Here is a 13,677-nt window from a genome sequence, read left to right on the forward strand (position 1 = left end):
CAGCCGCAGGCCAGAGGCCCGTGAGCTGACGCGAGGCGCACCGGCCCCCTGCAGTGGCACTGTGAATTATGCACATGCATCTGCATCTGCATCTGCATGCATCATAAATTATGATGCATGCATGATGCAGATGCACTCATCAAAGCAAGGTAACTGACTAGTGTTACCTTGCTATGATGATTGTGCAGAGCAGAGCAGACTCTCACTCCCCCTCCTGGCTCCCGCCTCCTGCCCTCCACTGACTGGCTGGCTCGCCCAGCCCAGGGCAGGCGAGGTGACTCACTCCTCCAGCCCCGCCCCCCCCCCCCATCCGGCCATCCCCTGATTTGGCCGCAGGCCGCGAATACCCGCGACGCCGCGGCTCGGCACACTGCAGCGCACACACACACACACTAGGCCGGGCCCGGGGGGCCGCTGGCCCGGCCTGCCAATAAAAAAAAAAGACACTTTTTTAAAAAAAAAAAACGGCCCAGAGGTGGCTGCCGGAAAACCGGCCTCAGGGGACCCCAAAGTCGTTCGGCCACAGGCCGAAAGACCGAAAGGGCCAGTCCGACCCTGCCTACTCAATACCCTGAATTGGTTGACTTGGTCTTACAAGTTGATGCCCGGTTCAAAGAAAGAAAGACTGAAACAAAGAGAACGAATCCGGTATTTTCCCTAAACTCGAACTCTACAGAACAAACAAGCAAACCCATGCAAATAGGGGGAATACGCAGTCCCATTTCACCCTTACAGAGAGAACGACGCAGACAGGCTAATGCTTGTTTTTACTGCGGAGTGTCAGGTCATTTTGTCAAGGAATGTCCCCGAAGACCCAAACAAAAGACAACGGGTTTTCTGAAGGCTCGTCCTTAGATAAGGGGGCGCGGACGAGCCTACCAGTACAATCGTTCATACCCCCTTCATTGTCGGATTCAACCCGGCCTTTGTTTCTTCCGGCACTTTTGTTTTCTTCTGACAATGTTAAACGCCAAGTACACTTGGTCATCGATTCAGGGGCAACAGGTAACTACGTTGACAGTGCTTTGGCCGCGTCCCTAAATCTCCCTTTACAAAATAAAAAACATCCAGAACCTGTACAAGCGGGTTGATGGTTCTCCGTTGATTTCGGGCCCTATCAGGCAACAGACAGCACCCATAACTCTCATATTGCAGGACACACACCAGGAAACCCTTAGTTTTGACTTGATAACTACCCCTCAATACGGTATTATCCTTGGTATCCCCTGGTTACGCACACATAATCCACTTATTAACTGGTCCTTGAGCTCCATTTCTTTCGAATCCTTGTATTGTCAGGAACATTGTTTGTTATCCCCAGAGCAGGCAACAACGCCAGCACAAGCGCTCGGGGCATTAGCTCATTTATCTTTACAAGAATCACAGATGAAGGTTGACCCTCCTAGGCATGTGGTAGGTTCGGTTTCGGCCCAGATACCCTCACAATATCATGACTTCTTGGAAGTGTTTGATAAAAAATCATCTGAACACTTACCCCCGCATCGTCCCTTTGATTGTCCGATAGATCTGGAACCAGGGGTCCCTGTGCCCCACGGACGCATATACTCCCTTTCAGCATCTGAAGACCTGATTCTTAAAGAGTACATACAACATTCTTTACGTTTAGGCCACATCAGACCCTCACAGTCTCCTGCAGCTAGTCCTATTTTCTTTGTACCCAAGAGGGAAGGCGATCTTCGCCCCTGCATTGATTATCGCCGTTTGAACAACATCACGATCAAGAATAGATACCCCATACCCCTTATCACTCCACTGCTAGATCGTCTCACACATGCCACTATTTTTACCAAGCTCGATCTGCGTGGAGCGTATAATCTCATACGCATCCGAAAAGGGGATGAATGGAAAACAGCTTTTTGTACCAAATACGGCCTCTTCGAATATACCGTCATGCCCTTTGGGCTATGTAACGCACCCGCAACCTTCCAGAGGTTTATGAATGAGATATTCCACGACATCATAGATAACTACGTGGTGGTATATCTGGATGATATTTTGGTATTTTCTCAATCACACCAAGATCACGTCACTCATGTACGAGAAGTCCTGAATCGGCTGCGCACACACTCCCTTTACGCTAAACCAGAAAAATGCCTATTTCACGCCAAGGAAGTAGACTTCCTAGGTTTTCACATCACGTCTGGCGGTTTGGCTATGAATTCAACCAAGATCCGTGCAGTCCATTCCACAAAATGTCAAAGAAGTGCAGTCATTCCTTGGCTTCGCCAACTTCTACAGGCGATTCATAGCAGGGTTTTCAGCCTTGGCTTCCCCATTAACTCAACTCACTAGCCCCCGTACCCCGTTTGTTTGGTCCTCTTCTCAACAAGATGCTTTTTCAGCTCTCAAAACGGCTTTTACCACAGCCCCTATTTTACAGCATCCCAATCCAGATCTCCCCTTTATTCTTGAAGCCGATGCCTCTTCCTATGCTCTGGGAGCTGTCTTGTCTCAATCATGCCCCTCCACAGGTCTCCTACATCCGGTTGCCTTTCATTCTCGAAAATTCACACAGGCTGAAATCCATTACACAGTCAAAGAGAAAGAACTTCTCTCCATTAAAGATGCCTTCCAAGTCTGGCGTCACCATTTACTTGGGGCAAAACATCAGGTCACGGTTTATACTGACCATCGCAATCTTCAGGATTTGGCCACATTCAAGTGCACCAATAGCCACCAAGTCCGCTGGCATTTATTCTTTGCAGCATATGACTTTGTCATTAAGCACTGACCGGGCATAGCCCACGGCAAAGCGGACGCTCTCTCCCGCATTCCTGGGGGCGTCTCTTTGCCTGTCTTTCCGGAGACACTTCTGGACAGCAAACACATCATCTGTCTCTGTACGCCAACTAAAGACTTACTAGCCTTAGTTCGACAATGGTCAAGTTACATCCAGAACAACTACAGGAGTGGGAGATAGAATTGTATGAAGGCCTACCATATATACAGGGCAGATTATACTTACCAACACCAGATACTCGCTCTATCGCATTAGAATGGTCTCATGATGCTCCCATAAATGGTCATCCCGGCCAGAAGCGCACACTGGCCTTGCTCCAACGTTGGTGTTGGTGGCCTTCCATGAACAGAGATACAATGGCTTATGTGTCTTCCTTTTCGATTTGTGCCCAATGCAAAAACAGAAAAGGTCGTCCTCTAGGCCTATTACAACCATTGCATCTCCCAGTTAAACCCTGGCATACAACTACGATGGATTTCGTCACTGACTTACCTAAAGTTAGTGGGTTTGATACTATTTGGGTAGTGATTGATTCCTTCACGAAGATGGCCCGATTCATTCCCTGCACCGGTAAACCTACAGCACCTGCCCTGGCTGACCTCTTCTTCCGCCATGTCTTTTGTTTTTTTGGGTTACCTGCTATTGTCATTTCTGATAGGGGCTCCCAGTTTACTTCCCGATTTTGGCAGTCCCTTACGAGACAACTAGGTATTGACATACGCTTCTCGTCCTCCTACCATCCCGAAACTGACGGGCAGACCGAACGTGTCAACCAAACCATGGAGCAATATCTCTGTTGTCTCTCCTTACAACATCAACAATCCTGGCACAAACTACTGCATGTAGCTGAATTTGCTTACAATAATGCACCCCACTTATCCACAGGCTATTCACCTTTTTATTCCTTGTATGGGCAGCATCCTCGCACACTTCCTATTCCAGGTGTACCTCCCCTACTCTCTCCTTCTGTTTCCTCATGTGTACAGCATCTTAAAGACATCCATGGCCAGGTCATATTACATCTTCAGGAAGCACAGGCTTCTTTCTATGTGTCGGGCTGCTGATAAGAAACGGACTACAGCCCCCACTTATGCAGTTGGGGATCGGGTATGGCTTTCCACCAGACACCTACCTGTACCCGGATGTCGTAAACTGCTTCCTCGCTTCGTGGGGCCGTATCGTATTACCAAAGTCATCAATCCAGTAGCCTACAAGGTTTCCCTGCCAACCACTTGGCGAATACATCCTGTGTTCCACACTTCCCTTCTCAAACCATGTCCTCTCTCCACTCGTATCATTCTACCTCCTTCCCCTGTAATGAAAGGTACTTCTGAAGAGTACGAGGTCAATGATATTCTTGGATCCCGTCTCACGAAGGGCCGTCTTTATTATCTAGTGGACTGGCTGGGTTACGGCCCGGAAGAAAGATCGTGGGAACCTGCTGATCAAGTACATGCCCCACTTCTAGTTGCCCGGTTTCATAAGAACAACCCCCACAGCCCACGAGGACGTGTGCCTTTGAGGGGGGGTTCTGTCATGCTTTCAGACTCACCCAATCACGACCGGGTGATATGCAGGCGGCGGAGAGAAACATGGACCCCTCCCGCGATCACTTCTGCTCGATCGTTAGTGGGACGCTACACTCTGAGGCATCCATGGCGTCGATTTCCATGCCTGCAGTGGGGATTGCCTTGGAGATTGCAAGCGCAGAGGAGATCACCACTCCATACTGCGGTCCCCCGCTTGACGCGATTCGTCACGGAGAAGGGGTCATGTGACATGGCTTCCAGGAAACAGGCATCAAATGAACCACTGGATCATGTGACCAAGTGAAAGATCACGTGACCAGGAAAATGGATCATGTGACCAAGTGAAAGATCACATGACCAGGAAAATGGATCATGTGACCAAGTGAAAGATCATGTGACCAGGAAACCGTCCCCGATTGGCCAACGAATCAGGAAGACTGCAATAAAAGGGGCTTGGCCTTTGCACACATTGCTTCTCAGCTGATCTCTCAGCGTTTAGCGATTTCCTGTGTTTTGAACTTCATGCTTATCGTATTTCTTGGATTTTGGACTTCGTTTTTCTTCTGGATTACCCTCAAATTTTGCCGCTTGGATTTCTTCTGACCTGTATTACTGGATTATCTAAACTTTGAACTGTTTTCCTGGATTGTTTGTGGATGGACCTTTGGATTTGGCGCTTGAAAAACCTTCAGTTACCTCTTGGAACTTTGGATTATCTGAACTTTGAACTGTTTTCCTGGATTGTTTGTGGATTGACCTTTGGATTTGGCGCTTGATAAACCTTCAGTTACCTCTTGGAACTTTGTCAAGAACTGTGCACCTACAATCAAGCCCTCTCCTCTCCCTTTAGATCCTGTGGTCCCGTTATCCCCTCTGCACTACTCATCTGACCCTTAGGGAAACTTACTTAGATTCAAGTCACTCATCATTTACCTCCAGGGTAGGTTTTTCTTATTATTTGTTTATGCTTGTTGTGAATACCGTGTAGCCATTAGCTAACCTGGTATTTTCTTTGCAGCCACCCGGGACCTGGAGTTTCCTGTTTTCCCCACCTGTGGCTCCAATAACCGGTCAGCGAGTACTTTGCCCCTCTCTGACTGGTGCTTGGGGACGGAGGTATACTAATCCACGTGGCCCTCAGGATTTGACAACCACATGGACGGGCCTTAGGCCAGGAGGGCTCCTTACATAGGGAAAAAGAGTGGCAACCAGGAAGGCACCACATTGGTGGGGTTTAGGCCAGGTGACCTATATCCACTTGCACCTGCTCCCCATCTGCAAAGCAAAAGAGGGTGGAGGTCTCCTTCAGTAGGGAAAAAGAGCAGCAACCAGCAAGGCACCAGGTGGGCGGGGTTTAGGCCAGGTGACTGAGATCCACTTGCACCTGCTCCCGATCTGCAAAGGAAAAGAGGCTGGAGGGCTCCCTAAGTAGGGAAATGAGCGGCAACCAGGAAGGCACCACGTGGGCGGGGCCTAGGCCAGGAGGGCTCCTTACATAAGGAAAAAGAGTGGCAACCAGAAGGCACCACGTGGGTGGGGTTTAGGCAGGGTGACCTATATCCACTTCCACCTGCTCCCCATCTGCAAAGCAAAAGAGGCTGGAGGGTTCCTTGAGTAGGGAAAAAAGCAGCAACTAGGAAGGCACCAGGTAGGTGGGGCTTAGGCTATGAGGGCTCCTTAAGTAGGGAAAAATAGCAGCAACCAGCAAGGCACCACGTGGGCAGGGCTTAGGCTTGGAGGGCTCCTTACATAGGAAACAATAGCAGCAACCAGCAAGGCACCACGTGGGCTGGGCCTAGGCCAGGAGGGATTCTTACATAGGGAAAAAGAGTGGCAACCAGGAAGGCACCACATCGGTGGGTTTTAGACCAGGTGACCTATATCCGCTTGCACCTGCTCGCCATCTGCAAAGGAAAAGAGGCTGGAAGGTTCCTTCAGTAGGGAAAAAGAGCAACAACCAGGAAGGCACCAGGTGGGCGGGGTTTAGGCCACAAGGGGTCCTTAAGTAGGGAAAAAGAACGGCAACCAGGAATGCGCCAGGTGGGTGGGGCTTAGGCCAGGGGGGCTCCTTAAGTAGGGACAAAGAGCGGCAACCAGGAAGGCACCAGGTGGGCGGGGTTTAAGCCAGGTGACCTAGATCCACTTGCACCTGCTCCCCATTTGCAAACGAAAAGAGGCTGGAGGTCTCCTTCAGTAGGGAAAAAGAGCAGCTACCAGCAAAGCACCAGGTGGGCGGGGTTTAAACCAGGTGACTTAGATCCACCTGCACCTGCTCCCAATCTGCAAAGGAAAAGAGGCTGGAGGGTTCCTTCAGTAGGGAAAAAAGCAGCAACCAGGAAGGCACCAGGTGGGCGGGGCTTAGGTCATGAGGGCTCCTTAAGTAGGGAAAAAGAGCGTCAACCAGCAAGGCATCACGTGGGTGGGGCTTAGGCTAGGAGGGCTCCTTACATCGGGAAAAATAGCAGCAACCAGCAAGGCACCACTTGGTCAGGGCTTAGGCAAGGAGGGCTCCTTACATAGGGAAAAAGAGTGGCAACCAGGAAGGAACCACGTGGGTGGGCTTTAGGCCAGGTGACTTATATCCACTTGCAACTGCTCCCCATCTGCAAAGGAAAAGAGGCTGGAGGGCTCTTCAGTAGGGAAAAAGAGCAGCAACCGGGTGGGCGGGTCTTAGGCCATGAGGGCTCCTCAAATAGGGAAAAAGAGGGGCAACCAGAAAGGCACCACGTGGGTGGGGTTTAGGCCAGGTGACCTATATCCACTTGCACCTGCTCCCCATCTTCCAAGGAACAGAGGCTGGAGGGCTCCTTCAGTAGAGAAAAAGAGCAGCAACCAGGAAGGCGCCAGGTGGGTGGTGTTTAGGCCAGGTGACCTAGATCCACTAACACCTGCTCCCCATCTGCAAAGGAAAAGAGGCTGGAGGGCTCCTTAAGGCGGAAAAAAAAGCGGCAACCAGGAAGGCACCAGGTGGGCAGGGCTTAGGCAAGGAGGGCTCCTTAAGTTGGGAAAAAGAGCGGCAACCAGGAAGACACCAGGTGAGTGGGGCTTATACGAGGAGGGCTCCTTAAGTAGGGACAAAGAGCGGCAACCAGGAAGGCACCAGCTGGGCAGGGTTTAGGCCAGGTGACCTAGATCCACTTGCACCTGGTCCCCATTTGCAAAGAAAAAGAGGTTGGAGAGCTCCTTAAATAGGGAAAAAGAGAGGCAACCAGGAAGGCACCAGGTGGGCGGGGCTTAGGCCTGGACAGCTCCTTCAGAAGGGAAAAAGGGCGGCAACCAGGAAGCCATCAGGTGTCATGAATCAACATTTTCCAGAAGATGGTTATTCAGGTAAAAGTTTGCTACTGTGCAAAAACAACTCCAAAAAGGAGTCCATATCATGGTTTTGTTTAAGTTAATACGGTGGCCTTTGCTGTTATATAAGGCCTCAAACACATAGTGCCTCATTACGAGTTTGGAGGTAGCCATGGTTCTATTAGCGCCATGGCTGCCTCCAAAATCGGTCTGGGTCCGGGTTCCTTGAATGAAGAATTACTGGGCCTTTCCAACCTTGGAGGACTCAGTAATTCCTCATTCAAAAAACCCATCCCCATTCCCATTCGAGCCCCCATAGGGCTCAATGGGAATGGGGCGGGAGCTAATAACGGGCCCGTTAATAACGGGCCCGTTATTAGCTCCCTGGTCCTTTAGCGGTTCCCGCTAAGGGTGGCTGGTAAAACCATCCGCCCTTAGCGGGACCCGCTACGGGACCTCGTAATGCAACGGTAAGGGGTTAACGGCACCGGCATCCTTACCGGCGCCGTTAACCCCTTACCGCCGCACTTGTAATGAAGCCCATAGAGTTGATGTTGTAAACCAGAGTTTTAGCCAACAAAACCATGTTTTCTGCGAAAATCTATTTTTTAGCACATTGGGTTCCCGTTTTGGGAACCAGGGGTGCTAATGGCCTTTATCCCCCATTGCACGGGCTGCAATGGAGGATAATGGTCCAAAGACCTCGGTATTTGTTTATTTGTTTATTTATTTATTTATTTATAACATGCCAAAGCCTTCGGGCATCAGGGCGCACACAGACACACTTCACTTTATTTTTTGACAAGTGTCATAATATAGGTACACAAAATAGTGATGTACCTTTGGTGACTGAGGTATAGCCTGTAACCATGGGCAGTAGCCAGATTGTCCGGGTCATGGTATAAAGTCATGACCCACACAATCTTGCTACTGACCTTGACCGCGAGCAATAAAAAATTGTGTTAAAGTCCCCATGTCCACCTGGGACCAGCTATGTTATAAAGTTATTCGAAGGTAGGATAAGTTTGAAAGGGGAAAAAAATTAGCTTGTTGTAATATGGTCATAGGGTTCTGACTGCCTTTGGCAGGCTTCCATGGAAAGGGAAGAGGGGCTATGTACTGAGCCCCACCTTCTCTTTACATGGTGGGCATCTTGGAAAAGGATTTGGCTGTAGGAAGAAAAATCTATTTTTTAGCTCCCCGGGTTCTCGCTTTGGAAACCAGGGGTGCAAATGGCCTTTATCCACCATTGCAGGGGCTGCAATGGAGACTAATGGTCCGGAGCCCTCGTTATTTATTTATTTATTTATAAGGTGCCGAAGCCCGCAAACATCAGGGCGCACACAGACACACTTCGCTTGGGCCAATAACTTGGGCTGCCGGGCCGTTATCCCCCGTTACAGTCCCTGGAACGGAGGATGAGCGCCAAATTATTCCCATTAGCATAACACAAAATGCTAATGGAAATGTTGGAAAAACATATTGAGTCTATGTATGGTCACGTGGCACTGTCCGGAAGGTCCACAGTGACGTCAGAAGTTCGCGAACATCGATGAAGCAAAAACAATGGAAAAAGTATAAAAGTGTTAAAAATGATGCTAGCAGGTGGGAAATGGCAGAGTTTTAAGGAGAAATGTTGTAAATTGGACACAAGAGTTGCAATATTGGGGTAAGTATGATAATAGTAAATTGTAAGAAAATAGCATGCACTGGTAAAAACCCATGAAATTCTCTGAAAAAAACATTTTTAAACAGATGCTATGGTTAAGTTGCACCAATAAAAACCTATACAATTCAATGAAAAAACATTGTCAAAGGGACTTTATGGTTCAGTTTCACTAATAAAAACCTATGAAATTCAATGCAAAAACTTTGTTAACGGGACGTTATGTTTGAGTTGCACCAATAAAAACCCATACACTTCAATGAAAAAACTTTGTTAAAGGAACTTTATGGTTAAGTTGCACTAATACAAACCTATGAAATTCAATGAAAAAACTTTGTTAAAGGAACTTTATCGTTAAGTTGCACTAGTAAAAACCTATGAAATTCAATGGAAAAACGTTGTTACAGGGACGTTATGGTTACAGGTAAAACCGCCAGTTATGGTAAACTAAGCAACCATAATTCACACCACCATCGGGCACTGCTAAGACTAACACCTAGGACATCAAAGAGGACATCACTAATGACATCACATAGCTGGTTCACTTATTTTTGTTCATTGAAATATCTAGGCCAGGTGGTTTTGTTCACTGGCATTCAGAATATTAAAATTTAAAAGGTGCTGTATATCTTGACGTTAACTTTGTCATATGTTTTTAAAGTACTTTCCTTAGGGTTTGGTCTCAGCTCATGGTACACATAAATGGGGCAATAGCAGGCCCAAAACACACAATTCATGTGTATACATGAAGATAAACTTTAATGCTATTAACATTTTCTGATGATACTGTTTCTTTCTTCCTTACTTTAGTTTCCCTGTATGTGCCTCTGATTTGTATGCATATGAATTGTTTGTACTAGCACAAGTGTGTAGTAACTCTTGAATTGTTAGCTAGTTACTACATGTTTAACATTACACAATCACCCCTGACATCTTACCAACTTAATAAACAAAACCCCTTGTAGGGATTTTATATCAAAATTAATTTCACATGTGATGTCATCAATGACGTTTGGGATGTCATCTTTGATGTCCTGGGTCTTCTTAGCAGTGCACGGTGGTGGCGCGAGTTATGGTTGCTTAGCTTACCATAACTGGCGAATTTCTGAGGTTTTTCGGTTTTACCTGTAACCATAACGTCTCTGTAACAACATTTTTTAATTGAATTTCATAGGTTTTTATTAGTGCAACTTAACCATAACGTCCCCATAACTATTTTTTTTCATTGAATATACATATATATATATGTTGAGAATCCAGACACATATATTTTTGTAATTTTAGATCCAATTTCATTGCTTCGTCTAATGTTGAGACCCCTGGTCTAAAGCCTACCTGAGCCCTGGGCAGGAGAAAGAATATTTAAGTTGGCCGCCAAGTCTTCAAGGCAATGTAAAATAATTCTAGAATACATTTTCGCCACAGGAATCAATCAGCAAGATTGGTCTGTTGTTGGATGGTTGATCCTTATCTGCTTTCTTGTAGATAGGGATGATAATCGCCTCCTTCCAGCTTTGCAGAGGCATATTTGTAGTGAAAACACCATTTAAAATCTTGGGAAGGAAAGGAATCCATATGACAAGATCATTTTTGAACAAGTCAGACGGAACAAAATCAGGACCTGGGGCTCTGCCACTTCGCTGTTCAAGAACTTCCTGCTTCACTTCAAAAGGAAAAATAGGAATTGTCAAGGCACCTACGAGCAGTGATCTTTGGACCATCTCCGAAGCAGAAACTCTCAAGTCTTTCCCATTCTGTAATGATGGATTATCTTGGGAATAAAGAGACCGGAGGATATTGAACCATGCTTTGGAGGACTTTTATTTGAAAGAGGTTCCATTTCCAGCTTAGTATTAGCTTTCACTAGGTGCCAGAACTCCTTGCTGTTGTATGATACTGCAGCTGACTTCCAAACAGTCTCCTTATGTTCGGCTTTCTTTTTTAGCAGAATGGTCTAGCAGTCATGCCTTAAACTGGTTATAATTCCCGTCTCACTGCACTCCTTGTGCTTAAGTGCCTTTACCGGAGCAACCTTTGCATATCTACACTCCTGATCAAACCAACCACATTTCTTGTGGTTTGCAGTCAGGCTGGTGCAAGATAGTCTTGTGACAAAGGGAATCAGCGACTCCGTCAAAAGATTGTAAAAATCAGTATGTAAGTTGTATCAAATTTAGAATACTCTAATTACACAGGCAGAAATGCCTTGTATACTGATGCAAGAAAACTATTAATCAGAGAAGGCCATCTCCGAGTCATTACCTTTGTTGTGTTGCAAGCGCTATCATATGGTAGGGCTTGGTTGTTCTCGCTTGTCCAGATTAGTTCATGGCAGAATGACACAATTAACAGATAATGAACACTATCTGCATGCTCTAGGATTTTGAAGAACTCAATTTTACTGCAATGATTGGTTTATACCATTGTATAGTCTATTTGACTACTTCTATTGTGTGTACAAAAAGTTGGCATGCACCGGTGAGTCCTCAGTAAACCAACATCCTATAGGTTTTCAGAAATGGTATTTAGGGCTAATTTCAGTTGGGCAATAGCACTCTGATTTTGTCTCAAGTGCACACTCAACACATATAGGATTAGACCCCCCTTGACCTCTAACACTATGCCTAGCAAATCTGGGAATTTCAGTTCCAATTGCTTACAAGACACTCCAAGACCTCAGAGGCCAAATCAATTAGATCCCCATAATCTGAATTCAGAGATATTGGGGGGTATGGTCGCAGACTAATCTTTGTATTAACTGGAGGTAATGTACGGTATTCTATGGAGAGTAGACCCTGGACCAAATTGTTTGAGACAAAGGTCATTTTAACAAAGTCAAAGCTGGAATTAGAAGGGTCACTACATCTGATGGCACTAGATATATCTGAACAAATCACTGACAAATAGCTTCTAGTATGGCGTAGCCAGTGAATTACTTTCCTTGTTGATGATTCCAGGTGTTCTTTAGCATTCATAGGTTATTTCGGGACTTTTGTCATGTATAAAGTGAATTGATTAAAATGACGTCTGGGATCAGTATTGGGGGCCGTCAAATGGCTTCTAGATGGCACCAATTGAGGCTTGGGATATAAACCAACAACAGAATTGGCCATAGAAATTACAATACTCTTGGTCCCACTAGAATTATCTACCAGGTCTTAGGACTGAGAATAGAGGTACACACTTAAATCACTTGCATGAAGGAAGCTGCTTCCGCACTGTATCTATGTTAGTAAGGATGCCAGTAATATTGGTATAGATATGCTATGGCAGCAGCTCCATGCACGTGATTTAAAGTGACTGTTAACCTTACATCACATCCAAGATGATGCTGCCACAACCTATCTATGCCCTACATTTTTACTGGCATAGATAGGGCCTGTCAGCAGCTTCATAGAATTGATTTAAAGTTAATGTTCACTTTAAATGAAATCCATGAAGCTTCTGCCACAATTTATCTATGCCAGTAATGGTCACTTTAAATCACATACATGAAGCTGCTGCCACAGCCTGTCTATGCCAGTCAGTTATGTGATTTATAGTGTACATTACTTGCAAAGATAGGTTGTGGATGCAGTCTCATGTAAGCAATTTGCAGTGTCCACTACTGACATAGATAGGTTTTTAATGCGGCCTCATGAAAATGGTATAACTGGATTTTTCCATGCGTTACTTGAGTGCAAACAGTACATAGTTTACCTAATATGTGTCAAATATTGTGCTGCAGAATGCATAATTTCAGCACATTATTTCAGAAAATGTTCTCAAGGGGGATCCCCTCCCTGAAAGCCCCTTAATTATTGTGGGTTCTGTCACTATGCCCAGCCTCTTGCACTAATTTGAGGACATACTTCCTTCACTCAAAATATTCACCATGCAAATATGCAATCTTTACAACAGAGGTCAGCACTTCTGTGAATTCATGCCCATACTTAGCACAGCCAATGCTCCGTGGTGTATCATGCAGTGTGTCCACTCAATATGTGTACCCACTGCTAACACTTTTGCTTTTACCGCTGCCCTAGCACCAATCATTAAAGGTGCACCATCCATGCAAATACCATCACAGACATCCCACGTTAAGCTGTGGAAACTTAGAAAGTTGTTAAGAATGTCAGAGAGTTCAGATGTGGTAACTCTGCCCTGGATTGGTGCACAAAATAAGAAATCCTCCAAAATGAATGCAATATCTTACATAAGCAGTAAAATGAACTTCTTTTGAAATGTCAATGCCTGCAATCAACTATTGGGCAAACTGACTGCGTTTCAACCATGATATTAATTTTGTGCTGATATCGGAGGAAATGGTGGTCTCTGACAGTGGGATAGTCTTGCATTTCTCTGCTGCACTGTCACCAACCATTACCCAGTTCACAGCAAGAATTGTTGGGAGAATCATTTTCTTGGCACGTGTGAAAGGCTTTTTG

At 46.1% G+C, this 13,677-nt stretch overlaps 1 protein-coding gene across 6 annotated transcripts in view; it reads right to left on the minus strand.

The window, feature by feature from the left end:
- LOC138527438 (arylamine N-acetyltransferase, pineal gland isozyme NAT-3-like) overlaps nucleotides 1-13,677 on the minus strand; it is a 79,263-nt gene that overhangs the window by 39,029 nt on the left and 26,557 nt on the right. The window lies entirely within an intron of this gene.

The sequence above is a fragment of the Ambystoma mexicanum genome, chromosome 1q, assembly GCF_040938575.1.
Source record: "Ambystoma mexicanum isolate Mex_15411 chromosome 1q, UKY_AmexF1_1, whole genome shotgun sequence".
Taxonomy (NCBI): Eukaryota; Metazoa; Chordata; class Amphibia; order Caudata; family Ambystomatidae; genus Ambystoma; species Ambystoma mexicanum.